Source organism: Stegostoma tigrinum, chromosome 25 (assembly GCF_030684315.1).
Source record: "Stegostoma tigrinum isolate sSteTig4 chromosome 25, sSteTig4.hap1, whole genome shotgun sequence".
In the NCBI taxonomy this organism is placed as follows: Eukaryota; Metazoa; Chordata; class Chondrichthyes; order Orectolobiformes; family Stegostomatidae; genus Stegostoma; species Stegostoma tigrinum.
This window is the reverse complement of record NC_081378.1, coordinates 1,113,900-1,140,722: the sequence shown is the minus strand read 5'-3', so window position 1 is coordinate 1,140,722 and position 26,823 is coordinate 1,113,900. Positions and strand designations below refer to the sequence as shown.

Sequence of the window (26,823 nt, the reverse complement as noted above, 5' to 3'; positions counted from 1 at the left end):
TCGATCCAGGAATGAGTGTGTTTGATAGAGGACCACCCCATCCCCACTACTGGAAACTCTCAAGACCTTTGAAAGCTTTGCTTCTCAAATTTGCTAAATCCCTGTCATCTGTGAAGTCTCCCGTTCTCAAACTTAGTTTGGCCCTTCCGTCTCTTCCCTAACTAACTCTCTACTGCCCAATTAAATGTTTCCTCCACAACTAATCTCTGTGGTACTAAATTCTACCCAACAAGTTGGTGTTTCTTTGGAAGGGTATACAGACAGTGTTTACATTTAATATGTGAAACAGTCATGTGATAACATCATTAAGTGTTATTTTAAGGTCATTACAAGTTTTTTTTAAAATTGCTAAATACAGTGTTAGAAGAGTCACCATAGTCCTACCACACCAAAGAGTTGCTCTCCTTGAAGAGAGATGACCAGTGGTGGTTTAAGCTGAAGGTTACCACTCCTCAGGCAAGGTTGGAATGATAGTCCTTCATCATAGCCTCAACCAATGCGTGAATTGAACCAAAGATTCTAGGAAGCGTAAAGGAATAGTGGATTGATCTATTTGAGAGTCAGTACAGATACCACAGGCTATTCTTGCCCAAGTTTAATAATTATATTTTACAAAATTAGATGACCTTGGCTTTAATTACACGTGCAGGTTTTCAGGATACATGACCTTAAACCTATGTAACAGAATTATGAAAGAGAAGTTACAACTCTGAGTATTTATCCCACTGTTTGAGCTGTGATGGTGGCAGGTGTCTGAGAGAATCTAAATTATTTTCCAATGTATTTGTTGCAAAATTGCTCTGTGCCTTCAAATAGTGGCTTTGAAATTTCCAATGGAATTTTGGAGAAATGAATAACAGTAGAAATGTCAAAAATATTGAATGAGAGTCTGTACTGCAAAATAAAATCATAACCAAGGCAATCACTCACAGGTAATGAGACTGGGGTTAGTGATAATGGGAACTGCAGAAGCTGGAGAACCCGAGATAACAAAGTGTGAAGCTGGATGAACACAGCAGGCCAAGCAGCATCTCAAGAGCACAAAAGCTGACATTTCGGGCCTAGACCCTACATCAGAGCCTGTATTATCACAATTTATTCCAAGTAGTTAATATTGTACTAAAATGTTCAATCAAGTCAGTTTATAGGAGAATTAATGCCACTAGGTCCAGATTTCTTACCAAAACATGTGCTTAAAAAATTTCTTTTAATCTGAATTTAAACAGGAAGTATTAAGGGCCAGCTAGAAGAGCACACTGGATAAAAGAGAGAATCAGTTCATAAACAAACACAGGATAATAAAGTCTTGAGCCTCCTGAAATTGAATTTGAGTATAACTAAGCACCTACTGCACTGATTCATAACAGGCCCTTTGGACCAACAAGTCTCGGAGCATCCCACCTAGACCTGTCACCCACCTAATCTACACATCCTTGGACACTATCAGAAATTTAGCATGGCCAATCCACATAGCCTGCACATCTTTGGACTATGGGAGGAAACTGGAACACCTAGAGGAAACCCACATAGACATGGGGAGAATGTGCAAACTCCACACAGACAGAGGCCTGAGGGCGGAATCAAATCTGGGTCCCTGGTGCTGTGAGGCAGCGGTACTAACCACTGAGCCACCGTGCTGCCCCCAAATTGATTAGCAATATGTCAGATTTTCCTCAAAGGACTTAATGGGATTGAACCTTGTGCTCAACTTCACCTTTTAGAGAGGTCAGTCAAATTAGCTGACTTCCTTAATGTGTTAGTTGGGAAAATCAGGTTGTTTACTACTGCCTATCACAATCCACAGTGATGCCACAGTCCAGTGTCATTTCACTTTTCTCGGCTCATGTCCCAAAGTGGATTTTTCCAAACAGCATATCACAATGGCTCTTTGCAATAAGCAGCCAACCGACTGTACCAACCAGAACATGATGCCAAATCTCATGACAGCGTCCAACCTGAGGTATGATTTTCCCATTTGTGATTTGTCCTGTGTGATTGAAAGGTTGAATTTTGACAAAATGCATCTAGTGTAGGGTAATACTTTAGTTCTGTAATACTAAATAAAAAAAAGTCAATTATAAAATCACGGTGGTCAATGGAAGGATTTATAGTAAAGCAATTTACAAAGCACCGATGATATTCTGGAGAATAATATGAAGAATATCCAACATCACAGTGTAAGGGTCCTGATAATCAAAGTTCCTGGTGCACAGCATTGTAGTGACGGCTGTAACATTATTGGGTCAGCAGTTAGACAGTACTTGAAGCTGCTTGAAATTTCAGTCAGTAGTGACGGTGAGAAGACTGGCTGTTGGTTAATTGACATCAGTGGGAGATAAATTAATAAGTCTAGACAGGTAGGCAACTTACATGTTTAAATTTATTTGGAAGTATGGAATAACTTTACCATCTGGTAAAAAGAGAGGAACAGAAGTTTTTTTTGAACAATTTCAGGCCATCGTCTTTGTTCTAGTTTGCTTCTATTTCTTCACTTGTTTTGTACCTCTTTCCTTTCAGACAACAGCGTACCTGCTTAAGGCACATCTTTTGTTTTGTTTCTTTTCTCACCCCCATATCCATTTCCTGTGGTCCTGGAGGACTCACTCTCCTGTCACTCAATCTGTCTGTTTTCCACCCTCTCAGATTCTGGTCTTTTCTCTTTGTCCCACTGACTTCTTACTCAATACCAATTATATTCCTAACTCACCCACTTGTAGTGATTGGTTGCTGAGCTGAAACATTGGCCTTGGTTCTCTCCCCACAGATGCTGCCTGTCAGCTGAGTATTGCCAGCAAGTTTGTTTTTTGCATCCTCCGTATTCTGCTTCAGAATTAAGATTTATTTTGATGTTTTTAGCTCTTGAGTGCTCCTGGCTAGGAAAACACTTGTTACTCATCCCTAACTGCCCCTTGAGAAGGTGCTATCTTGAACTGCTGCAGTCACATAGAACTTAGAGTAGTACAGGCCCTTCAGCCCACGATTTTGTGCCGACCTATTTTCCTACTAAGATCAATCTACCCTGCATACCCCACATGCTGTAGGTTGACTCATAATGCGATTTGGGAGGAAGCTCCAGGATTCTGACTAAGTAACAATGAAGGACTGAAAAAATGAATGAATGATTGAACAATTTATTCTTACAGTGAGAAGTGCTCTGTCACCACAGTTTGGTGCCATTTTCAGGTACAGAAGAATAAAAAGAAAGTATTTACGTAGAATTTATCTTCATTGGCCAACATCCCAGTCACAGTTCCAGGACTTCTGAACACTCCCTGCTCCGGGCCTGCTGCAGCCAGGAGTCCCAGCTGTGCTGTTGCTGCAGCTAACACCTCTCCTCCAATTCCAGGAAAATGCAATTTGGCCCTACAAGCCAGGTTTCGCTGCAGAAACTGCTCTGGTCTCACCTCAAAGTCAGGAAGTTGAAGAAAAGAAAAGAGAGAAAAAGAATGTAGCTGGCCTGCAGCAGATGGCTCAGCTGTTCCAGTAACTGGATTTTATTGACTGTTCCGTTTGGACAGTGTTTTGCAGGTTTGAAGATTCTTTAGGTTTCTTGGTGGGGAAGCTCATTAAGAAAGGAATCACTCAGCTCATGTCTCTTGTTTCTGAAGCACCTTGTAGTCATTACAGTGTGAAAGATGTTCGTTGTCTTGAAATGCAACGTATGTTGATGATTAGTTAACAATTCAGGTCCAGTGATTGTTCTTCAGAACAGTGTTGTGTTTCTGAATCAGTTTGGGATCTGATCGGATGGGAATTTTGAAGAACTTTGTCAGGTTACAACAGCATTTACATTGTACTAATGTTTCCTGGGCTGGTGATTCTGATATTTGCATTGGTAGTATGAGTTAAAGTCACATCGCGGAATCTGTGCAATTTGAAATCAATTAATAAATAAATCTGGAATTAACAATTAGTTTCAGCCATGTGAAACTGCCAGATTGATATAAATAAAATTGCTGCCATTAGCTGGCCTATCTGTGACTTCAAACCCCCACAACCAATGTGGTTGACCCTTAATTTCCCTCCCTCTGCAATTGGTGGGCAAATCACACCATTCAAGGTCAATGAAAAATAAAGGAATGGGCAATAAATGCTGGTCTTGTCAGTGATTCCCACATGTCCTGAGAGAATGCAATAAGTACACGTACACACAAAAGATTAATGTGCAAGATTAAAGTGCATGGGATTGGGAGAAGTGTATTGAGATGGATAGAAAACTTGTTGACAGAGGGGAAACAATAAATAGGAATTAATAGGTCCTTTTCAAATTGGCAGGCAGTAACAAGTGGGGTACTACAAGGATCAATGCTGGGACCCAGCTATTCACAATATATGTTAGTGATTTGGATGGGGGAACAAATGTAACTTCTCAAAGTTTGCAGATGATACCAAGTTGGGTGGGAAGGTGCATTGTGACATGGATGCAGAGATCATTCAGCACGATCTTGATAGTTTGGGTGAGCGGGCAAATCAATGGCAGATGCAGTATAATGTGGATAAATGTGAGGTTATTCACTTCAGAGGCAAAAACAAGATGGCAGATTACTACCTAAATGGCTGTAAATTGGGAGAGAGGAGTGTGCAGTGGGACCTGCCTGTCCTTGTGCACCAGTTGCTGAAGGTAAGCATACAGGTGCAAGCAGATGGTAAAGAAGGCAAATGGTATGTTGGCCTTCATTGTGAGAGGTTTCTAGTACAGGAGCCAGGGATGTGTTGTTGCAGTTTTACAGACCCTTGGTGAGGCCACCCCTAGAATACTGTGTGCAGCTTTGGTCTCCTTTTCTGAGGAAGGATGTTCTTGCTCTAGAGAGAGTGCAGTGAAGGTTTACCAGGCTGATACTGGGGATGGTGAGTCTGACATATGGGGAGAGATTGACTAGGTTAGGATTGTTTTCGCTAGTGTCCAGATGATTGAGGGTAGATCTCACAGACACTTATAAAATTCTAACAGGACTGGACAGATGCAGGGAGGAGGTTCCCAATGGTGGGTGTGTCCAGAACCAGGGGTCACAGTATGAGGATTCAGGGGAGACCACTTACGACGGAGATGAAGAGGCATTTCTTTATCCAAAGAGTGTGAGCCTGTGGAATTCATTGCTACAGAAGTTGATGCTAGTTGATGCCAAAATATTGAATGTAATCAAGAGGTGACCAGATATAGCACTTGGGGTGAATGGAATCAAAGATTATGTGGCGAAAGCAGGATTAGAATATTGAGTTTGATGATCAGCCAGGATCGTGAAGAATGGCAGAGTAGGTTCGAAGGCTGAATGGCCTCCTCTTGCTCCTATCTTCTATGTTTCTACATACTTCTGTGTGTGTGTGTGTGTGTGTGTGTGTGTGTGTGTGTGTGTGTGTGTGTGTGTGTGTGTGTGTGTGTGTGTGTGTGTAAACGCAACCAATTCAAAATGATGCTTGTGTAGAGTAGGTTCCAGGACTGGGAAGAATATGAGAGAAACATATGTAATCCCTTCACGAATTTGTGTTACTGCTGTCAAAGTGCAATGTGTGCTCCATATGTAATGAGCTAACGCTTGGCTATGGCTGCTGGTCACATGCCCTTGTATAAAAGAACAACTAATTGGTCTAGTTTACACAAAATTAGGAGTTATTTTTATGAGAGATTGTAAGCTCCACAGAAGAGAAGTATAGATTTTTCACTTTAAACTTCAAACTGTGTGTTATGTTATTGTTGTCCATCATTTTCACACATTGATTAGTCACCCTCCAGAAGTGAAAAGAAATGTGAGCTCAGTGCTCTCACTGCAACTCAACCTTGTGCTTGTGCAATTCACATTTCTTAGTACCTGCCTACAGAACCAGATCATCCCCAATGGACTACAGTCCACATTCAGGTCTTCCCAATTTGGCCCAACTGTGACAATGTCTACATTCAGAACATTGAGATCCTTCAGAAGCGTTTCTCCCTGTGATTCCTGAAACACACACTCGCAGCGATGCGCCAGCATCTCCAGGCACTACAATCAAGCCTACCCCAGCTCAGAGCCTCCCTCTCCCAGGCCTGCAAAGGACCTCTCCTGTTTTTTATTCTTTGTAGGATCCACAACCTGAACTCACAATTCCACTCAGCTTTATTGGACACTTAAAAATTGTAAATACAGTAAACTTGTGCCTACCACTCAAAACAGGCTTGCTCCACCACCCAAATCCCCAACCCTACCCAGAACCTTCCCCACAATGTGCCCATCCCCATTAGTCATGTGACCATTGTCAGTGCACCTATGGATGATATCACATCCTCTGCCGCTGGGTTCACCTCTTCTGGGACAGCAAACACTATCGACACTGCTGCTGATGACTCCGCCCACTGCCAACGCAATTCTGCCCACCACTGACCATACCCCGCCTCGCCCCCAATTTCTGAAGAAAGATCGAGGCCAGAAATGTCAGCCTACCTGTTCCTCTGATGCTGCTTGGCCTGCTGTGTTCATCCAGCTCTACACCTTGTAATCTCAGATTCTCCAGCATCAGCAGTTCCTACTTTCTCCTAGTAGGAGCTAGGATAGCGTTCTGGAAATACAGACTCAAATCCCAGCAATAAATATTTGACAAAAAAAAAGAACTGCAGATGCTGTAAATCGGGAACAAAAACAGAAGTCCCTGGAAAAGCTCAGCAGGTCTGGTACCACCTGTGAAGAAAAAATCAGAGTTCACGTTTCGGGTCCAGTGACCCTTCCTCAGAACTGACGGTAGCTAGGGAAACATCAGTTTATATACAGAAGATAGGATGAGGGAGAGGGGTATGAGGAGTAAATGATAGGTAGGGGCAGAGCCCAACGAGAGAGAAGAACAGTAGGACAAAGGAGTTGATAACGATCTGGCGAAGAGACAGAATAGCTGTTAATAGAAACTGTTAGTGACCAACAATAGGTAGTGTGTGCAATGGCAGACTGTGATAACAAGGCTTGGTGGTGTGGGGTAGGGAGCTAGGACATGGCAGAGTTTAGAGCCTAATATTATTGAACTCAGGTGGCACAGTGGTTAGCACTGTTGCCTCACAGCTCGTGGGATCCAGGTTCGATTCCAACCTCAGGTGACTGTCTGTATGGAGTTTGCACATTCTCCCCGTGTCTGTGTAGGTTTCCGCCAGGTCCTCCAGTCTCCTTCCACAGACTAAACATGTGCAGGCTAGATGGATTGGCCATGCTAAATTGTCCGATTGTAGGTTATAGGGGGAATGGGTCTGGGTGGGATGCTCTGAGGGTCAGTGTGGGTGTGTTGGGCTGAAGGGCCAGTTTGCCCATTGTAAGGATTTTATAGCCGATATTGAGTCCAGAGGGCTACAGGGACCCCAAGTGGAAAAGGAGGTGTCGTTCTTCCAGCTTGCGTTGAGCTTTGCGGGAACCCTGCAGCAAGCCTGACACACACATAAAATCAGAACTTGTTGGAAAAACTCAGCAGGTCTGGCAGCATCTGCGGAAAAAAATATCAGAGTTCACTTTTCGGGTCCAGTGACCCTTCCTCAGAATTGAGGAATTCTGAGTTAGGGTCACGAGACCCAAAACATTAACACTGAATTTTTTTTCACAGATAGCGCAAGTCTGGCTGAGCTTTTCCAGCAACTTTTGTTTTGGTTCCTGATTTACAGCATCCACAGTTCTTTTGGTTTTTACTGAGACAGGGATGTTGGCCAGGGAACAGGATGGTGTGTTAAGGTGGCAGGCAGCTGGAAGCTCAAGGTCTTTTTGTGTGGACAGAATGTAAATGTTTTGCGAGCACTTACCTAGTCTGTGCTTCATTTCCCCAAGGTGGAGGAGACCACATTGTGAACAGTGAGTGCAATAGACGAGATTCTGGGAAATGCAGGTAAAGTGTTGCTTCAGCTGGAAGGTATGTTTGGGTTTTTGGATACTGGGGAGGAAGGAAGTAAATGGGCAGGCGTTACACCTACAAAAATTTGAGATTCAAAACAAACTGAGGAAGGGCCACCGGACCTGAAACGTTAACTTTCATTTTTCTTCACAGATGCTGAGCTTTTCCAACAACTTCTGCTTTTGTTCCTGTTCTAACAGTAACGATATAACTACCTGTTTCACTGATGTCCTTGAGGGAAGGAAATCTGCCTGCACAGAATAGCAACAGGAAAGGCAAATTTCATCAATAACAAAAACAAGGGAGTTGGTGCTGTGGTCGTAATATTACTGGACTGGTCATACAGAACTTCCAACCTCATGTTCTGGGGACATGGATTCATCTGTGTCTGGTTCTGGCCACCCAATTGTAAGAAGGATATTATTAAGGTGGAGAGGGTTCAGAAGAGATTTACCAAGATGCTGCTGGGTATAAGAGGTTTGAGTTATAAAGGACAGCTGGGTAAGCGGGGATGTTTGCACTGGAGACAGGAAGTTGAGAGGCGACCTTCAAGAAGTTTATAAAGTAATGAGGGGTACTAACAGAGTCAATTGTAGCTGTCTTTTCTGTAGAATGGGGGATTTTAAGAAGAAGGGCACATTTTTAAGGTGAGAGGAGAGATTTAGAAAAGACATGAGGGGCAAGCCTTTAACACAGAGGGTGTTGGCCTGTGGAATGAATTTCCTGAGGAAGTGGTCGATGTGGGTACAATTGAAGAATTCAAAAAACATTTGGATAAGTACATGAATAGGGAAGGTTTGGATGGATATGGGCCAGGAGCAGGCAGGTGGGACGAGATTAATTTGGCATGGACTTGTTTGACGGAAGGGTCTGTTTCCATGCTGTACAACTCTATGACAGATGGTGAAATTCAAATTCTATTTATAAGAATAATCTTGAATTTTCAAAGATAGTAAGAACTGCAGATGCTGGAGACTCTGAGATAACAAGGTGTAGAGCTGGATGAACACAGCAGGCCAAGCAGCATCAGAGGAGCAAGAAAGCTGATGTTTCGAGTCTGGACCCTTCATTTCTGAAGAAGCGTCCAGACCCGAAACATCGGCCTTACTGCTCTTTTGATGCTGCTTGGCCTGCTGTGTTCATCCAGCTCTACACCTTGTTATCTTGAATTTTCAAAGCCTGTTTTTGTAAGGATGAGCAAGAAACTATCATCGATTGTTGTAAAACCCACTTGGCTCAGTAAGGGCCTTCAGGGAAGGTAAATCTGCCATTCTTAACTGGTCTGGCCTACATGTGACTCCAGACCAACAACGAAGTAGTTGACTTTTAACTGCCTTCTGGGCAATTAGGGATGGCTAATGAATATTGGTCTATCTAGAGGCACCCTTATCCTGTGAATGAATCAAACAAAAGCAGCCAGCTGGTTTGTTATCAGTTCAGTAGTCCTGTACAGATCTCTCCCTGTTGCCAGTCCAACCTGTCTCTGCCTCCCTAACCGGTTCTTCCTCTCACCCATCCCTTCCTCCCACCCCCAGCCGCACCCCCATCTACCTACTAACCTCATCCCACCTCCTTGACCTGTCCGTCTTCCCTGGACTGACCTATCCCCTCCCTACCTCCCCACCTATACTCTCTCCACCTATCTTCTTTTCTCTCCATCTTCGGTCCGCCTCCCCCTCTCTCCCTATTTATTCCAGTTCCCTCTCCCCATCCCCCTCTCTGATGAAGGGTCTAGGCCCAAAACGTCAGCTTTTGTGCTCCTGAGATGCTGCTTGGCCTGCTGTGTTCATCCAGCCTCACATTTTATTATCTCCCTGTTGTTATTTAATTCTTAACCCTGGAAAATGTGCTTCAGGGGATCCCAGGTTGTAAAAGGCCTAATGTAAATTTGAGCTTGTTCGGAGGGGTTTGCCGTTCCTGAATGCCCATTTCTGGGTGCCCATGGGAGGACAGCACACAATGTCTCCTGGTGCATTCGAGGCTATTGATGACCACTGGCTATCGCTGAAGCTAGAGGCCATTGAAAATGACCAAAATGACATTAACATTTCATTATGTTCATTCAGATTTTCAATATTTGTTTTTGTTCTGGTGCTCCTTTAAAGGGTTGGAACCTTTTTTTAAAATTGGGTTTATCTGGTCCAGTTTGGTTTAATCAGGTTCGGTCTCGTGCATTTAGCTGTCTTCAATGAGTTTCAGTTTTGTTCTTTCTATTTGCTGACGTAATTAAATGGGCTCTCCATCGCACCCTGTCAGGTTTGTACTGACAAGCAGAAGAGTGAAGAGTTTCAGACTTTGTAACAGCTTTCAGAAATATAGATATAAGCTACAAGTTGTTCGGTCACCTGAAGAACATTCAGTGGGTTAACTGTTGGAATACACATGAACATTTGACTGTTTTTCAATCACATCCTTTAGAGAAGGCTTTTGACAAGGTTTCATACAAGAGATCAGTAAGGAAAATTAAAGTTTATGATGTTGGTGGTAACGTTGACATGGATAGAGAACTGGTTGGCAAACCGGCAGTGGAGAATTGGAATAAACAGGTCCTTTTCAGAATGGCAGGCGGTGACCCTGGGGTACGATAGGGATTGAATGCAATATCTCCAAATCTGCAGATGGCACTAAGCTGGGTGGCCGTGTAGCTGTAGAGTGACTTGGATAGATTGGCTGAGAGGGCAAATATTTGGCAAATACAATATAACATGGGTAAATGTGAGATTATCCAATTTGGTGGCAAAAATAGGAAGGCAGATGAATTTCTGAATGGTGGCAGTTTAGGAAAAGGTGAGGTACAACGAGATCTGGGTGTCATGGTGGAACAGTTGCTGAAGGTTGGCATGCAGGTGCAGCAGGCAGTGAGGGAAATTAATGGCATGCTGGCCTTCATAGCGATAGGATTTAAGTATCGGAGTAAGGAAAGCTTTCTGTAATTATACAGGGCCTTTGTGAGGCCACACCTTGAACATTGGGTGCAGTTTTGGTCTCCCAGCCTGAGGAAGGACATTCTTGTTACTGAGGGAGTCCAGCGAAGGTTCATCAGACTGATTCTTGGGATTGCACCACTGACATATGAGGAAAGATATATAGGTTCCATAGACATATGGGTTCGAATCTCACCATAACAGACAGTGGCATTTGAATTCATAAATTTCTGGACTTAAGAGTCTAATGATGACCATGAATGCTTTGAATGTGTTGCCGAAAAAAGCCATCTGGTTCACTATTTTCCTTTTTGGAAGGACATCTGTCACGCTTACCTGGTCTGGCCAACATATGACTCCACACCCACAGGAATGTGATTGACTCTTAACAGCCCTCTGGGCAATTAGGGATGGACAATAAATACTGCCTAGGCCAGCGACACTCTCATCCCGTGAACGAATAAAGGAATCGGTTCTTCTAGATCCTTTTACTGGGAGTTGGTTGAAATTAGATACTTTTATAAAGTTAAATACAGATCAGTTTTGTGAATTCAATCTTCCTTGTAGTATTTTAATTTCAATGTTTAATAGGATTTTTTTATCCATCTGGTCATTGAAAGAAATTGTCTCCATTTATTAAGTAAACACATCTTCAGTAAAGGCGCACAGTTCTTAGGTTGAATGGATGATCATAGTACGGAGCATTATTATTGGGGTTAGAGGGAGATTTTCTGAAGATGTACAAAATATTAATGTTTCTCAACTTAGCCACATGTTTTTTTTTCTCTTTCTTTTTCCTAACCATTTATTTTGCACTGCTATAGAATCCCAGGCCCACACTGGTCTCACCACTTTAAGAAGGACAGAGACCTTTGTACTGATCTTCTCAATATTTTTTGAAAATCCCAGCTACATTAGAAAGTTTCTATAATTTATCATTCAATTTCTGGGACAAAACACATGGAATGAAATCCCTTTTAATTAAAAAAATGTGTTAGTCTTTCACTGTAATTAAAGACTTGATAATGAAATCACATTCTCTGAAATCACACCTTTCATGCAGTGCCTTCTGTCATTTCATTAGGTCTTTGTTAACTTCCAAGAAACCCTGTATCCTGCCTTCAACTGGAGCCATTATCTATCTGCTCAGTTGTTGGTTTTGTTCAATCACAAACTCTGAAGGATTTTGTTGAATTTAAACCAGAAGCTCAAGGCCCAGTCTCAGTCTAAAGAAGGATCCATGAGTGAAACCAGGAAATAGTTGACTTTGGGTTCGCTCCCTGTGACATGCTGTACCTTCTGGAGATAGAAGCTGCAACTGCCCATCATCATACACTCATAGAAGCACAGAAGTAGTTGCAGGAGTAGGCCATTCAGCCCTTTGAGCATGCACCACCATTCAATATGATCATGGCTGGCCATGCAATCTCAGTATCCCATTCCCGCCCTCTCCCCAAAACCGTGGATCCTTTTAGCTGCAAGGGCCACGTCCAGCTCCCTCTTGAATATATCGAGTGAACTGGCCCCAACAGCTTCCTGTGGGAGAAAGTCCCACAGATTTACAACACTGACTGAAGAAATTGTTCTTCATCTCAGCCCTGAATGGTATACCCCTTATTCGTAGACAGTGAACCCTAGTTCTGGACTTCCCCAACATCAAGAACATTCTTCCCACATCTAGCCTGCCCTGTCCCAGCAGGATTTTATATGTTTCTATGAGATCCCCCCTCATTCTTCTAAATTCTAGCAAATACAAATGCAGTTGAGCCCAGCAGTAGCACCATTTTGGTAAATTGAATTGATCCTGTTGTCTCAGAAGGATGTATTTATAATGAAGTGCACATTGAGGAGACAATATCACCATGTTTTAAATTTCTGCGCAGACCCATCCTGCCTTGCGTCAGTTTATCTGTTGTCACTCAGCTTTATATTCTGCCTTCTTTCTTGAAGATATGACAATAGCTTCAGATTGCAAAGGGAACTGAAGAGTTGTGACATTTGTCATTGCACTAGAATTGTCAATATCGAATTGACAATTCAATGAAATTGGAAGGATAACAATTCCTTGTCTCTCAGGTTGACAGCACATCTGTATCCTCACCATATCTTAGCCCCAGAAAGCCAGCACAGCCAGCTGGTAACATACTGCAGTGGGTAATGCTCACTCAGGTTGGAAGTATTTCAGGTCTCTCAATAACACAGATACCTTCCACCTGCCTGGAGAACACCTTGTTGGAGTATTAGACTAGTTAAATGTTTACATGCAAAATCTTGAAGGGTTCACAGCTTGGTAAGGTTGTGTTTATCAGTGTTGCAAAAACCAGTAAAAGTTAAAAAACAGTTTTATAAACTATGTCTGCAGAAAGTTATTGTCATATAATTGCTTGATAGCACCAAACTTGAGATTTGCTGAAAAAATACACATTTTGTCAAAATATTTTATCTTGCTCTCATTAGGGCAAAAAGCATCAGTGCAAGGGGAAAATCAATACTTATAGTTTCATGATCAGAGCTTTGCCTTGAAAAAATGAACCAGTGAATGACCAGAGCAAAGCTGTCTGGTTTATTATTTCCAACAAACACTGGCAGTTAACTATCAATCTACATTGTTGGGTGCATTCTTCACACTGACACCTAAGGAGTACCATAGAATCCCTACAGAATGGAAGCATGCTATTCAGCCCTTCAGGTCACACTGATCCTCCCAGGAACAGCTCACCCAGATCCATGCTTCCCCCCTACTCCCACCCTACCCTTGTAACCCTGCATTTGGCAGATGAAATTCAACCCAGAAAAGTGTCAAGTGATTTGAATTTGAAAGCAGAATACAGGGTTAATGGCAGGATTCTCAGCATTGTGGAGGAACAGAAGGATCTTGGGGTCCACGTCCATAGATACCTCAAAGTTGTGACCTAAGTTAATAGGGTTATGAAGAAGGCGTATGGTGTGTTGGTTTTCATTGGCAGGGGAATTGAGTTTAAGAACCATGAGATTATGCTGCAGCTCTATAAAACTCTGGTTACACACACTTGGAATATTGTGCTCAGCTCTGGCCACCTCATTGCAGGAAAGATGTAGAAACTTTTGAGAGGGTGCAGAGGAAATTTACCAAGATGCTGCCTGGACTGGAGGGCAGGTCTCATGAGGAAAAGTTGAGGGAGCTAGGGCTATTTTCATTGGAGTGAAGAAGGATGAGAGGTGACTTGATAGGGGTTTACAAGATGATGAGGGGCATAGATAGGGTGGATAGACAGAGACTTTTTGCCAGGGTGGAAATTATGAGGGGGCATGGTTTTAAGGTGATTGGAGGAAGGTACATTCTTCACACAGAGAGTGGTTGGCATGTGGAATGCGTTGCCAGCAGTGGTAGTGGAGTCAGATACATTAGGGAGATTTAAGCGACTCTTGGATAGGCACATGGAAGATAGTAAAATGTAGGGTATGCAGGGTAGATTGATTTTAGTAGGATAATAGGTCAGCACAACATCGTGGGCCAAAGGGCCTGTACTGTGCTGTACTGTTCTATGTTCTATGTTCTATGTTCTGTGTTCTATGGCTAACCCACCTAGCCTGCACAATCCTGTACAATTTAACATGGCCAACCACTTAGCCTGCACATCTTTGGACTGTGCGATAAAACTGGGGCACCTGAAGGAAACTCATGTAGACATGGGGAAAAAGTACAAATTCCACACAGACAGTCACCCGCAGGCTCGATTCCAACCACGTCCCTGGCACTGTGAAGCAGCAGTGCAAACCAGTGAGCTGCTGTGATGCCCTAAAACTGTGCCAACTTCATTAAGGATTTCAATCAAATTCCAGTTTGCAACCCAACAGTGTTCTCCATGTAATCAGAGATAATGGGAACTGCAGATGCTGGAGAATCCAAGATAATAAAGTGTGAAGCTGGATGAACACAGCAGGCCAAGCAGCATCTCAGGAGCACAAAAGCTGATGTTTCGGGTCTAGACCCTTCATCAGAGCATGTAGATTGCTGGTTTCGGTGATAATGGGAGCTGCAGATGCTGGAGAATCCAAGATAATAAAGTGTGAAGCTGGATGAACACAGCAGGCCAAGCAGCATCTCAGGAGCACAAAAGCTGACGTTTCAGGCCTAGACCCTTCATCAGAGCATGTAGATTGACGGTTTGCTCCTCAAATTGAAGTTCTTGCAAATTATCCTGAAAACAAATTCCAGCAGTTTAATTATTGTTAGTAGTACAGGGGATAGAGCTAGGGATTGCTTTGTGTAAGATATAAGCATGAAGCTACATACAGAGCTGTATGGTGTGATGCTGATAATCACATGTCCATTCGACATTGATGGAACATTAGGGTAAGGGGAACACACACGAACCCCAGTACAACCATGTGAAGTTTTCATGAATTCTATGACGTTATTCTAAAGCACAGAGTAGAACATAGCCATTTGGCTAAGTCACACTTGGAACTTTTCATTTTTGACCATCTCTCTAGGTTTATTGTATTATAAAAGTTTACTTTGTTTGAAAATATTGTGTTGTGATTTGTCTTGTGGGTCTCAGCAGGCAAAAAACAATGAGTGGGGCACCTTTGATTGTACAAATCAATTTTCAGAATTTGCATATAAGAGGTAGTGCAGCTGTGAAGGTTTTCAATTTGTAGCTGAAGGAAGATCAGAGTACTGCTTAGACAGGCTATTGGGACAGCATCAATAGGTTCACCCTGAGGCTCTTCAATTGCATCATTAAGGATTCAAATAATGAGGGGAAAATGTGAGATAACAAGGTGTAGAGCTGTATCAGAGGAGCAGGAAAAATGTGTTTGTGTACTCCCACTTCGAATTCCTGTATCCCATGGAGCCACCATGCATTTGTTTAGTGTGAGCAGCTAGAAGTCAACAAATTACTCCCCATTTTCATCAATATTCCAAACTGCTTTCAGGATGTTTCATTTGGAATCAATTCAATTAACTCTGGTGCAGATATTTACTTATTGGATTAAATGCTGATGATAAAGACAGGTCAAGCAGTCAGAGATAATAGGAACTGCAGATGCTGGAGAATCCGAGATAACAAAGTGTGAGGCTGGATAAATACAGCAGGCCAAGCAGCATCTTAGGAGTGCAAAAGCTGATGTTTCAGGCCTAGACCCTTTCTGACCCTTTCTAGGCCCGAAATGTCAGCTTTTGTGCTCCTAAGATGCTGTTTGGCCTGCCGTGTTCATCCATCTCTACACTTTGTTGTCTTAGGTCAAACAGTCAGTCATCTCAGCTTCAGGACATCTCTGCAGAGGTTCCTCCAGGGTAGTGTCCTAGGCCCAACCATCTTCAGCTGCTTTATCAATGACCTTCCCTTCACCGTAATGTCAGAAATGGAATGTTCACCAATGATTGCACAATGTTCAGCATCATTTATGACTCCTTGGATACCCAAGTAATCGAAGTTCAAATGCATCCAGACCCGGAAAACATCCAGGCTTGTACTGACAGGTTGTACGTAACCACTGTCCCTTGACATTCAATAGCATAATTATGACTGAACCCTTCACAATAGAGCACATGGGTTTAGATATTGTGAAAGTTAAAAGGGTTCAGAAAAGATTTACAAGGATATTGCCAGAATTGGAGGGTTTCAGCTGTAGGGACAGGATGATTAGGCTGGGGCTATTTTTCCTGGAGCATCAGAGGCTGAGGTGGGTGATCTTTTTAGAGGTTTGCAAAAACATGAGGGGCCTGGATACTGTGAAAAGCCAAGCTCTTTTCCCCAGGGTAGGAGACCCCCAAAGAAGAGGGCTTAGTTTTAAGGTGGGAGGGGAAAGATTTATAAGGGATCTAAGGGATAACTTTTTTGTGAAGAGGGGTTGAGTGTATGGAATGAGCTGCCAGCGGAGGTGGTGGAGGCTGGTACATCACCAACACAGGAAATGACATCACCAACACAGGAAATGACATCACCAACCCAAGGAAACCTAACCAGATAAATAGAAAGTGGGACATAACACCAGCGCTTCGTCGGAGGCTCACTGATGATGTTACCGCCTTCGTTGGTGACGAAACGTCTGAAAACTAACCTGCCAGCTCAGCGAGCAAACTCACATCCAGAACTAGCACAATTATTGCACTTTAAAAGGCATCTGGATAGATATGTGAACAAGAAGGGTTTATGGGCTCAATGGGACCAGATTAATTTAAGATATCTGGTCAGCATGGACAAGTTAGAATCATAGAATTCTTACAGTGTGGAAAGAGGCCATTCAGCTCATCAAGTCCACACTGACCCTTTGAAGAGCATCTAACCCAGATCCACCCAATCCTTGTAATCATGCATTTCCCATGGTTAACCCATTTAGCTCACACATCCTTGATCACTGTGGGCAATTTTAGCATATCCAATCCACCTAGCCTGCACATCTTTGGACTGTGGGAGGAAACCCACACAGACACAGCGAGAATGTGCAAACTCCACACAGATGGTCACCTGAGGATGGAATCAAACCCAGGTCCCTGGCGCTGTGAGGCAGCAGTGCTAACCACTGAGCCACCGTGTTGCCCTGTCAGACTGAGGTGGCTGTATTGTCTCCACGGCTCTTAAGAAACTGAACTTGAATAGCCGTGTAAATTCTTTGGCTAAAAGAGCAGGTTAGAGTCTGGTAATTCTGCAGTGGGTAACTCAACTCCTCAATCTCCAAAGCCTGCCCATCACCTCCAAGGCACCAGTCAGGATGGAATACTCCACACTTACCTGGATGAATGCAGCTCCAAGTTAAACATCATCCAAGATAAAATGTACCCCATCCATCAACTTCAGCATTCACTCCTTCCATCACTGGCACATAGTAGGTGCAGGGTTTACCATCTACAAGATGCACTGTAGGCAACTCACCAAGGCTCTTCCTTCATAATCACTTCATCTGGAAGGACAAGGGCAGAAATTGCATGGGAACACCATCCCCGGCAAGTTTCCCTCCAAGCTTCTCACTATCCTGACTTGGAAATATATCGCTGTTCCTTCGTTGTCACTGGGTCAAGCTCCTGGAATACCCTCCCTAACGGCAGATGAACTGCAATGGTGCATCACGAACCCATTGGGGAAGTTAATTATTTCGGGTTAAGAATATAGTTTGCAGAAATTGTTTTTTGCCAATCTTTCACTGGATATGGGCCTCACTGGTTGGGCCAACATTTAAGACCTATCTCCAACTGCCCTTGAGAAGGTGGGGGTAGTGAGCTGCCTTGCGATACAAAGCCAGGCTGTGTGGTGCAGGTACCTGAGAAGTGTTGGGAGGGAGAGGGAATTCCTGAAATTTGACCCAGCCAAATCTTTGACCGGAAACCTTTTTAGTGCACCTACTTGTTATCTTAAAAATACAGAGTGTAGAATGCATTGAAAATTAAATTGTTCAGATTAAATTTATCTCCTAGGAATGAAGCATTGTAAAAACTGACATTTGTGGACATGAAGATAATGCATACTAACAATTTTTAAATAGCTGTAACTCACCCCATACCTGTCTGCTAAGCCAGACAACATGTCTATTGTTTACCATCAGCAAGGGATGTATCTCTGGACTGAGCATCTGGCAGTCACTTCTATATTTAATCTGCTACTCACCAGAAACAGTGGAAAATGCAACGTGCAGTAGGCTTGCTGCCTGGAGCAGCTTGTTTCCATTTTCTTACAATGAAAATCAGTCTTAAAACTCACCTGCAGCTATGTCCCAGTGGGAGTTTCAGGGATAGATCTGATTACTGTCGCACTGCTGTCTACATTCCCTTCCAGAAGGGATCAGCATGTTACAAATTCAGTGTTTCACACAAGTATTCAGTATAAATGGGTGGATTTCCTTTGACCTTGAAAGACAGTTTTGCAGGGGAAATCAAAATACTTCTGGCAGTCAGACTGATCAGAAAACCTCATGGTCAAGATGAGACCTGCCCTGAGAATCAGAGCTTACCTCATCCCCTGCTAAATATCTCGTTCTGTTTGATCTTCTGAGGAGATACCAGCAGGTTAACGTTAACCTTTTATTTTACAAAGGTGAAAAATGGTAATACTCTCCATTAAGAAATCAATCAAAGTTATACTTGTTGCTGTAACAGCTCAAATGAAACTTAGACTTCAAGTTTCAATCACCCAGAACACCAGTGTTAGTTTCAATGCTAAGTAAAAATGTGGTGACTTAGACAGTATGAAATGTTCAGAAATGGACCCTGTGACACAGGGATAGCGTCCCTACCTCTGAACCAGGAGACCCTGGTTCCAATTTCACTTCTCCACAGCTGTGTCATTACATTTCTGATCAGGTTGATTGCAAAATATCCGAAGTGTTAGGTCCAGTACTGTGTAGGTGAGAATTTGACTTTTTCAGATGTTGATTCAACATGTTAATGTCTCCGTTGGAATTTACATCAGTGTTTCTGTGAGCACGTCACAGTTGAAAAGACATCTACAGCAATGAGATATGTTTGAAGCGTCATTCTGTATGAGTGCAATTTTAGCTGAACTCTTCAATTTGTTTTTGTGAATGGAAATAATTTTACAAGTAATCCAGCACCTGAAAGAAGCCTGATCTTCATGACAAAGGGAAGAGGCTGCAATGTTAAGCTCCTTCATATCATATCACTCTGTGGTGGGGGGGGGGGGGGGGGGGGGAAAGCATGGCAAATCTGTCGTCAAGTAGGACACTGAAATGCAGCCAGACTGTAACACAATATTGCACCTTGTACTTTTCCCAAACTCAGCACTTTGTTAGCTATAAAATGTGGGAAGCATCAAAATTTGCCATTGGTCTAATAATAGCAGATGGCAGAGGCAGTAATTTATCACTACTTTGTAAGAGCCCCCAACCAGGAGATTCTGACAACTCTCCTCATCCAAATTGGACAGAGACCTCAACGGTCCCCAATCCGTAACTACCCTCCCCATCTGGCTGAGCACATTGTCTCATTGAACAAATAATTGGTCTCATTTCCTCCAAATAAAAGATATTGCTTCTCGGTACCTGCATGGGTTTCCAGTGATGCTTCTCTTTTAGAGTCATGTGGAGCATTTCTTATTCCAGTCCTCCTCAGCTCCCCATGGCCAAAACCTTTCTCCTGGTACAAAAGCAAAGTACTGCAAATATTGGAAACCTGAAATAAAAGCAAAATATCTTAGAGAATCTCAATTCTTGCAGCATCTTTGAAGAGAGAAAAGCAGAGTTTAATGTTTATTTCATCAGAGTCATTCTGTTGAAAGGTTATTGGCCTGGAATGTTAACTCTGTTTTTCTTTCTATAAATGCTGCCAAACCTATTAAGTTTTCCAACAGTTTTTAATTTTACAGTACACTTATCAGTGTATTTGTGCAGCTTCTTGCTCTTTGGTTTCAATTTTTAACCTTCTCTCACCATCACCAAGTGCATCTCCAACATTTCCCTTCCACTCCTTGACATTTCTGTCTCCATTCTAGGGATAGTTTGTAGACTAATATTTGTTTTAAGCCCACTACATCCTACAACCACCTCAAGAATACTCCCACAAACTCTGTCTCCTGCAAGGACCGCACTCCATTCCTCCAGTTTTTCACCTCTGCATCAGTTTGGAAAATCCGCCCTTCCACATGAGTTCTTGATGTGTCTTCCTTTCTGCTGAATTGAAGCAATGCATCCCATTTCCAACCATCCCAACATCTATCACCTGTAATGTGGTTGAATGAGCACTTGCCAAACAAATCTACCATTAGAACCCCCTGAGCTTGCTCACACTTGTAATTGTAACTGCCCACCTTGTTCTCACGGGCACATCATTGAATTTGTTCTGCTGAAGTATTCCAGTGAAGCCCATTGTAATCTGGAGGTACAGACATTTGGCAGATTCTTGGATTTAACATTAAGTTCAACAGTTTCAGATGTGATTTCTGTCCTATATTTTGTTTTTTTTCCACATGATGATGCTCATGTTGTTTCTCGTAGTTTTATTTTCAGACAGAATTGCTCACACTTCTTCCATTCACACTCTGCATTAGTACTTTTTTTGCACTTTGTCACTAACAATCCCTTGGCCTTTTGTTTCATGTCATATTGTCATTTAAGCTCTCCTACCATTTACCCTGACCCTTAGTTTCCCTGCTGTTCTTCCTCACCCAGAGCCCACAACCTGCCCTATGCTTTGCACAGTACTCATTATATTCCTCTCCCTTTTCAATTCTGAAGGAGCCACATCAAACTCAAAATGTTAATTTTGTTTCTCCCCCGACACTTGCTGCCAAACCTGCTGAGTATTTCCAGCATTGCAAATTCCGATATCCAGTAGTCCCAGTATTTTGGTTTCAGAAGAAGAAAAGCCTTGTCGCACAGCTAGTTGTTAGAATGTGAATATGCTGCCTGAGTGTGGTGGAGGCAGATTTAATTATGCTTTTTTTTAGAAAAAGCACATTGAAGAAATACATGAAGAGAGAAGGTTTACAAGGCTCTGGGTAAAGCCTGGAGTGTGACACTGGCTGCAATGCTCCTGCAGAGATCCACCATAATGTTAAGCAGTCAAGTAGTCTCCCTTTTAGTAACAATCATTCTGTGACTTAATGACTTCCTTCTGTGCTGAGCTTCTTCATGGAAATCCAAGTAAAATAGAAAACTGGAGCTGGCTTCAGAAGACATGATTTGAGCTTTGCCAAATAGTAAAACTTTTTAAATATTCAAACTACTCAGTCTGGCCAGAGAAAAAGTGAAAATCAGTCACACAACAATAATTCTGTGGCAGTCTCTTTGACTTCACATCCACTGCTAACAATTCGCCATCATTAACAAAACATTTGACTTTGCTGGCAATTTATTACCCTTTGGTAAAACATGCTGGAAACAGAGTGGGAGATTCATTCCATGGTGCTTCTCTTTGTGAAGGAATGAATGAGCTGTATATTAAAGCATGACATTGACATCGACTTCAGTGACAGCAAACCACTTTAAAACCTAAAGATGTTGGAGCATCAAACATGCAAGACTGAATCTATAGAATTAGTCTGTAGCTAATTGCAGGTTACTGGGGGAGTTACAGCAAAAAGAACTTCGCTTGTTTTGTATTTTGGTTCTGCTCCCAGTTTAGGTCTTTCTTTGCGATAGAGTTGTTTGAGCCCCCTGTCAGGAAACTCAGCCCCAGCTCCACAGTTTTTAATATTGGAAAGGGAACCAGCAAGAAGTGGAAATGAGTGTGTGCAGATCCTGAAGGAGAAATGCAGCCAGGAGTTAAAGAGGAGTGAAAAATAATTAGGAGGAAATAAATCGTACTGAAGATTTGAAAGGTATTAAATTCTATTAAAATTGAGATTACAAAACTAAAGAGATTAGGGAGGAGGAAGGAAAAGTAAGCACAAGAAGAAAGAAGAAGGAACATAAAATTTGTGAAAAAGATGCTGGAACAAAGATGTTTCACTCCCTTTCAGAAAGCAAAATAGAGTGTAGATGAGCTGTGCGTAGATATAGGCCTCTTAAAAACATGGCAAAGGTCCAGTGAGGGCTTGCTTCCATCCCTGTTCCTATTCATCGCTTTCATATCTGTGTATGTGTCTATTATGGCACAATATTTATTGACAAAGCCCTGGACCTCAGACTTCCAGCATTGCTTCAAAACCTGACATTGTGCTCCTGAGATGCTGCTTAGCCTGCTGTGTTCATCCAGCCTCACATTTTATTATCTTGGAATCTCCAGCATCTGCAGTTCCCATTATCACTGTGCCAGTTTGACAAGGTTCAGTAGTGAGACTCAGTTCCTTCTCTGTACTAGTACAAAGTCACTTCAATCTGCCTTTGGAAAGAAAAACGCTGTCTATTGTGCATCACGCTATTTAAAACCACGAATAACAGATGATTGGAAACATGAAATCCTTTGGACCGGGCAAGAGAAAGGACCATGGTGTAAAAATTAAATTAAGAAAACAATGAGATGAACTTAACTAAAAATCTGATTAAAACAAAAACACAACACAGAAAATACCCAGCAGGTTTGACAAGAGAAGAATATCTGTTAAAACTGCGGAAGTTGACATTTCATCACAACATCTGGGATTTAGCAATTACACCTTCACAAATGTTAACTATCTACAAATGGCACCAATATCAACGACAACTTGCATTTATGTAGCACCTTCAGCGCTGAAAGAAAATTTCAAAGACATTGCATAAGTCACAATGCCTTTCTTGTCTTGGTGAATATTTATATCAATGTTAGAAGTAAAGACTAGTGATTTGATGAAAGGTGAAATTTTAAATAAGGATTGGGTGCGAAAAAGTGGAGAGAGGTTTGAAGGAGTCAATTGGATGCTGAAGAGTCTAGGGAGGAGAAGGCCAAGAGAAACCTTGGTTTAAGCATTTGGATATATGGGAGGATTACATAAAGTACTTAGGGAGAAACTAATCTCACTTGTTAAAGAATCATCAATAAGAAGCCACAGATTACTGTAATTGGCAGATGAAGAAAAGGTGATCTGAGGAATCTCTTCACAAAGCATGTAACTACAGTCTAGAGTACCATCTGAGTGTGTGGAGGAGACACATTCCAAAAAAACTTTGATGATTAGTTGAAAAGTAGCAATTACTGTCTATCTATAGGATAAGGGCAACTCTGGTGAGGCCCAACATTTATTGCCCACCCCTAATCGACCAGAGGGTAGTTAAGAGTGAACCACATTGCTGTGGGTCTGGAGTCACATGTAGTCCAGAGCAGGTAAAAATGGCAGGCCCCATCCCTAAAGGACAATAGTGAACCAGGTGTTCTTTCTTCCTGATAATCAGCAATGGGTTCATGGTCATCATTACGCTCTTAATTCCAAATTTTTAAAAAATTCGATTCCACCATCTGCTGTGGCAGGATTTGAACCTGGGTCCCCAGAACATTATGTGGGTCTTTGGATTAATAATCTAACAATAATAGTACTGGACCATCACCAATCCTTGTAGGGGAGAAAGTGGGGGATGGCATGAAATAAGGTGCTCATTTGGAGAATCCGTGCAGCTACAATGGGTTGAATGGCCTCCTGTGTTGTAACAATTGTAAGATTCTGCAATGCGATTCACTGATGGAATAGCGGGACTGCAGGCAACTACCCCACTCAAAGCAATATAAGTATTTGAGAACATCAGGAGTTGTGGAGGAACAGAGGTGTTTCAGTAGTATTTCATCACCTTGGTGTTCAACTGGTTTTGGATAGGATTATGCAATGAAGGATGCCAACACCCTCTCTCCTTATCATTGACATTCTAGTCTGCTCGCACAAAACCATTCAGAATGAGGTTCAGCATGATGAAGATATATAGGTGTCGAGTGAGAGTAGATGTTTCTGGCGAGTTTTGAGAAGATTTGTAGCTCAGGTTGAGGTTCTGGGTGTGAGTTTCCTCGCTGAGCTGGAAGATTAGTTTTCAGACGTTTCGTCACCATTCTAGGTAACATCATCAGTGAGCCTCCGACGAAGCGCTGGTGTTATGTCCCGCTTTCTATTTATCTGGTTAGGTTTCCTTGGGTTGGTGGTGTCATTTCCTGTTCTTTTTCTCAGGGGATGGTAGATTGGCTCCAAGTCAATGTGTTTGTTGATGGAATTCTGGTTCGAATGCCATGCTCCTAGGAATTCTCGTGCATGTCTCTGTTTGGCTTGTCCTAGGATGGATGTGTTGTCCCAATCAAAGTGGTGTCCTTCCTCATCTGTATGTAAGGATACTAGTGATAGTGGGTCATGTCGTTTTGTGGCTAGTTGATGTTCATGTATCCTGGTGGCTAGCTTTCTGCTTGTTTGTCCAATGTAGTGTTTGTCACAGTTCTTGCAAGGTATTTTGTAGATGACGTTCGTTTTGCTTGTTGTCTCTATAGGGTCTTTTAAGTTCATTAGCTGCTGTTTTAGTGTGTTGGTGGGTTTGTGGGCTACCATGATGGCAAGAGGTCCGAGTAGTCTGGCAGTCATTTCAGAAATGTCTTTGATGTAGGGGAGAGTGATTATGGTTTCTGAGCCCGTTTTGTCTGTTTGTTTGGGTTTGTTGCTGAGAAATCGGCGGACTGTGTTCATAGGGTAACCGTTCTTTTTGAATACGCTGTATAGGTGATTTTCTTCTGCTCTGCGTAGTTCCTCTGTGCTGCAGTGTGTGGTGGCTCGTTGGAATAATGTTCTAATGCGGCTTCGTTTGTGGGTGTTGGGATGATGTTTCTGACTCATTAGGTGATTCTATCTCTCACTTCTGGAGCAGGTGGGACTTGAATCTGGATCACCTGGTTTAGAGTTAGGGAAACTACCACTACACCACAAGCACCCCTATTGGCTGCTTAGACCACGTAGCCTTCCTTTCTAACTTTGAGGTGTTAAGAAAACCAGAAGTTGCTGGAAAAGCTCAGGAAGTCTGGCAGCATCTGTGAAGAAAAACCTGAACTGATTTCACTGGACCCGAAACATTAACTCTGATTTTTATCCGATATCAGACATAACCGGAGCTGCCAATGCTGGTGAATCCGAGGCAACAAAGTGTGGAGCTGGATGAACATGGGCCAAACACCATCTTAGGAGAATAAAAGCTGACGTTTCAGGCCTAGACCCTTCATCAGAATTGGAGGAAGCGGTGAGGGTTCTGAAATAAATGAGGAGAGAGGGGAAGGTAGATCCAAGATGGATAGAGGAGAAGATAGGTGGAGAGGAGACAGACAAGTCAAAGAGGCGTGGATGGAGCAAGATGAGGTGAGTGTAGGTGGGGAGGTAGGGAGGGAATAGGTCAGTCCGGGGAGGACGGACAGGTCAGGGGGGCGGGATTAGGTTAGTAGGTAGGAAATGGGCATGCAGCTTGAGATGGGAGGTGGGGATAGGTGAGAGGAAGAACAGGTTAGGGAGGCGGGGACAAGCTGGGCTGGTTTTGGGATGCAGTGGGGGAAGGGGAAGAGCTGGGCTGGTTTTGGGATGCGGTGGGGGGAGGGGAGATTTTGAAGCTTGTGAAGTCCACATTGATACCATTAGGCTGCAGGGTTCCCAAGCAGAATATGAGTCGCTGTTCCGGCAACCTTCGGGTGGCATCGTTGTGGCACTGCAGGAGGCCTAGGAAGGACATGTCGTCTGAGGAATAGGAGGGGGAGTTAAAATGGTTTGCAACTGGGAGGTGCAGTTGTTCACAAGCTTCAAAATCTCCTCTCCCCCCACGGCATCCCAAAACCAGCCCAGCTCGTCCCCGCCTCCCTAACTTGTTCTTCCTCTCACCTATCCCCTCCTCCCACCTCAAGACGTACCCCCATTTCTTGCCTACTAACCTAATTCCGCCCCCTTGACCTGTCTGTCCTCCACAGGCTGACCTATCCCCTCCCTACCTTCCCGCCTCTTTAACCTGTCTGTCTCCTCTCCACCTATCTTCTCCTCTGTCCATCTTCGACCTGCCTCGCCCTCTCTCCCTATTTATTTCAGAACCATCACCCCCTCCCCCATTTCTGATGAAGGATCTGGGCCCAAGATGTCAGCTTTTCTGCTCCCAAGATGCTGCTTGGCCTGCTGGGTTCATCCAGCTCCACACTTTGTTATCTCTAATTTTTTCTTCACAGATACTGCCAGACCTGCTGAGCTTTACCAGCAGTTTTTGATTTTGTTCCTGATTTACAGCATCCACGGTTCTTTCAGTTTTTACTCTGATGAGGTGTTTCTGGCTAGTTATTTCCATGAACTTGAACACTCCTGGATAAATAGCTGAAAAGTCAGAAACATTACAATAATGAGTGAGGTTCAGCTTCATGGTTATCAACTGACACGAGTTAAATTGAGCAATGGGTTTGGTTCAAAAAGTATTTTTGTATCTGCATTATTGTACTAGCTTCAATAAGAAGCGAATGCAGCTGGCATTTCTGAAGACAGTCCAGCTGAGCTTTCCCCATTAGACTTTGAATTTTGCCCTGTTCCCCTTGCAGTGTTTGCTCAACGCATAACCTCAAAGATGCCTTACTGTCCCATATGCTCACCTTCAGGCAGTATTAATGTAAGCAATTTAACAGCATTCCTCCCTAAAGCATGTCCCCCCCCTTCAAGTTTTTGCATGTTCAGAATTTATGACATCTCCACGGCCTTTACATTTTTTTCAAACCTGTTGTGTCATGATGTTG

At 42.9% G+C, this 26,823-nt stretch overlaps 1 protein-coding gene across 2 annotated transcripts in view; it reads left to right on the top strand.

The window, feature by feature from the left end:
* LOC125463164 (semaphorin-3A) overlaps positions 1–26,823 on the top strand; it is a 409,874-nt gene that overhangs the window by 231,350 nt on the left and 151,701 nt on the right. The gene's annotated exons all lie outside the window — the stretch shown is intronic.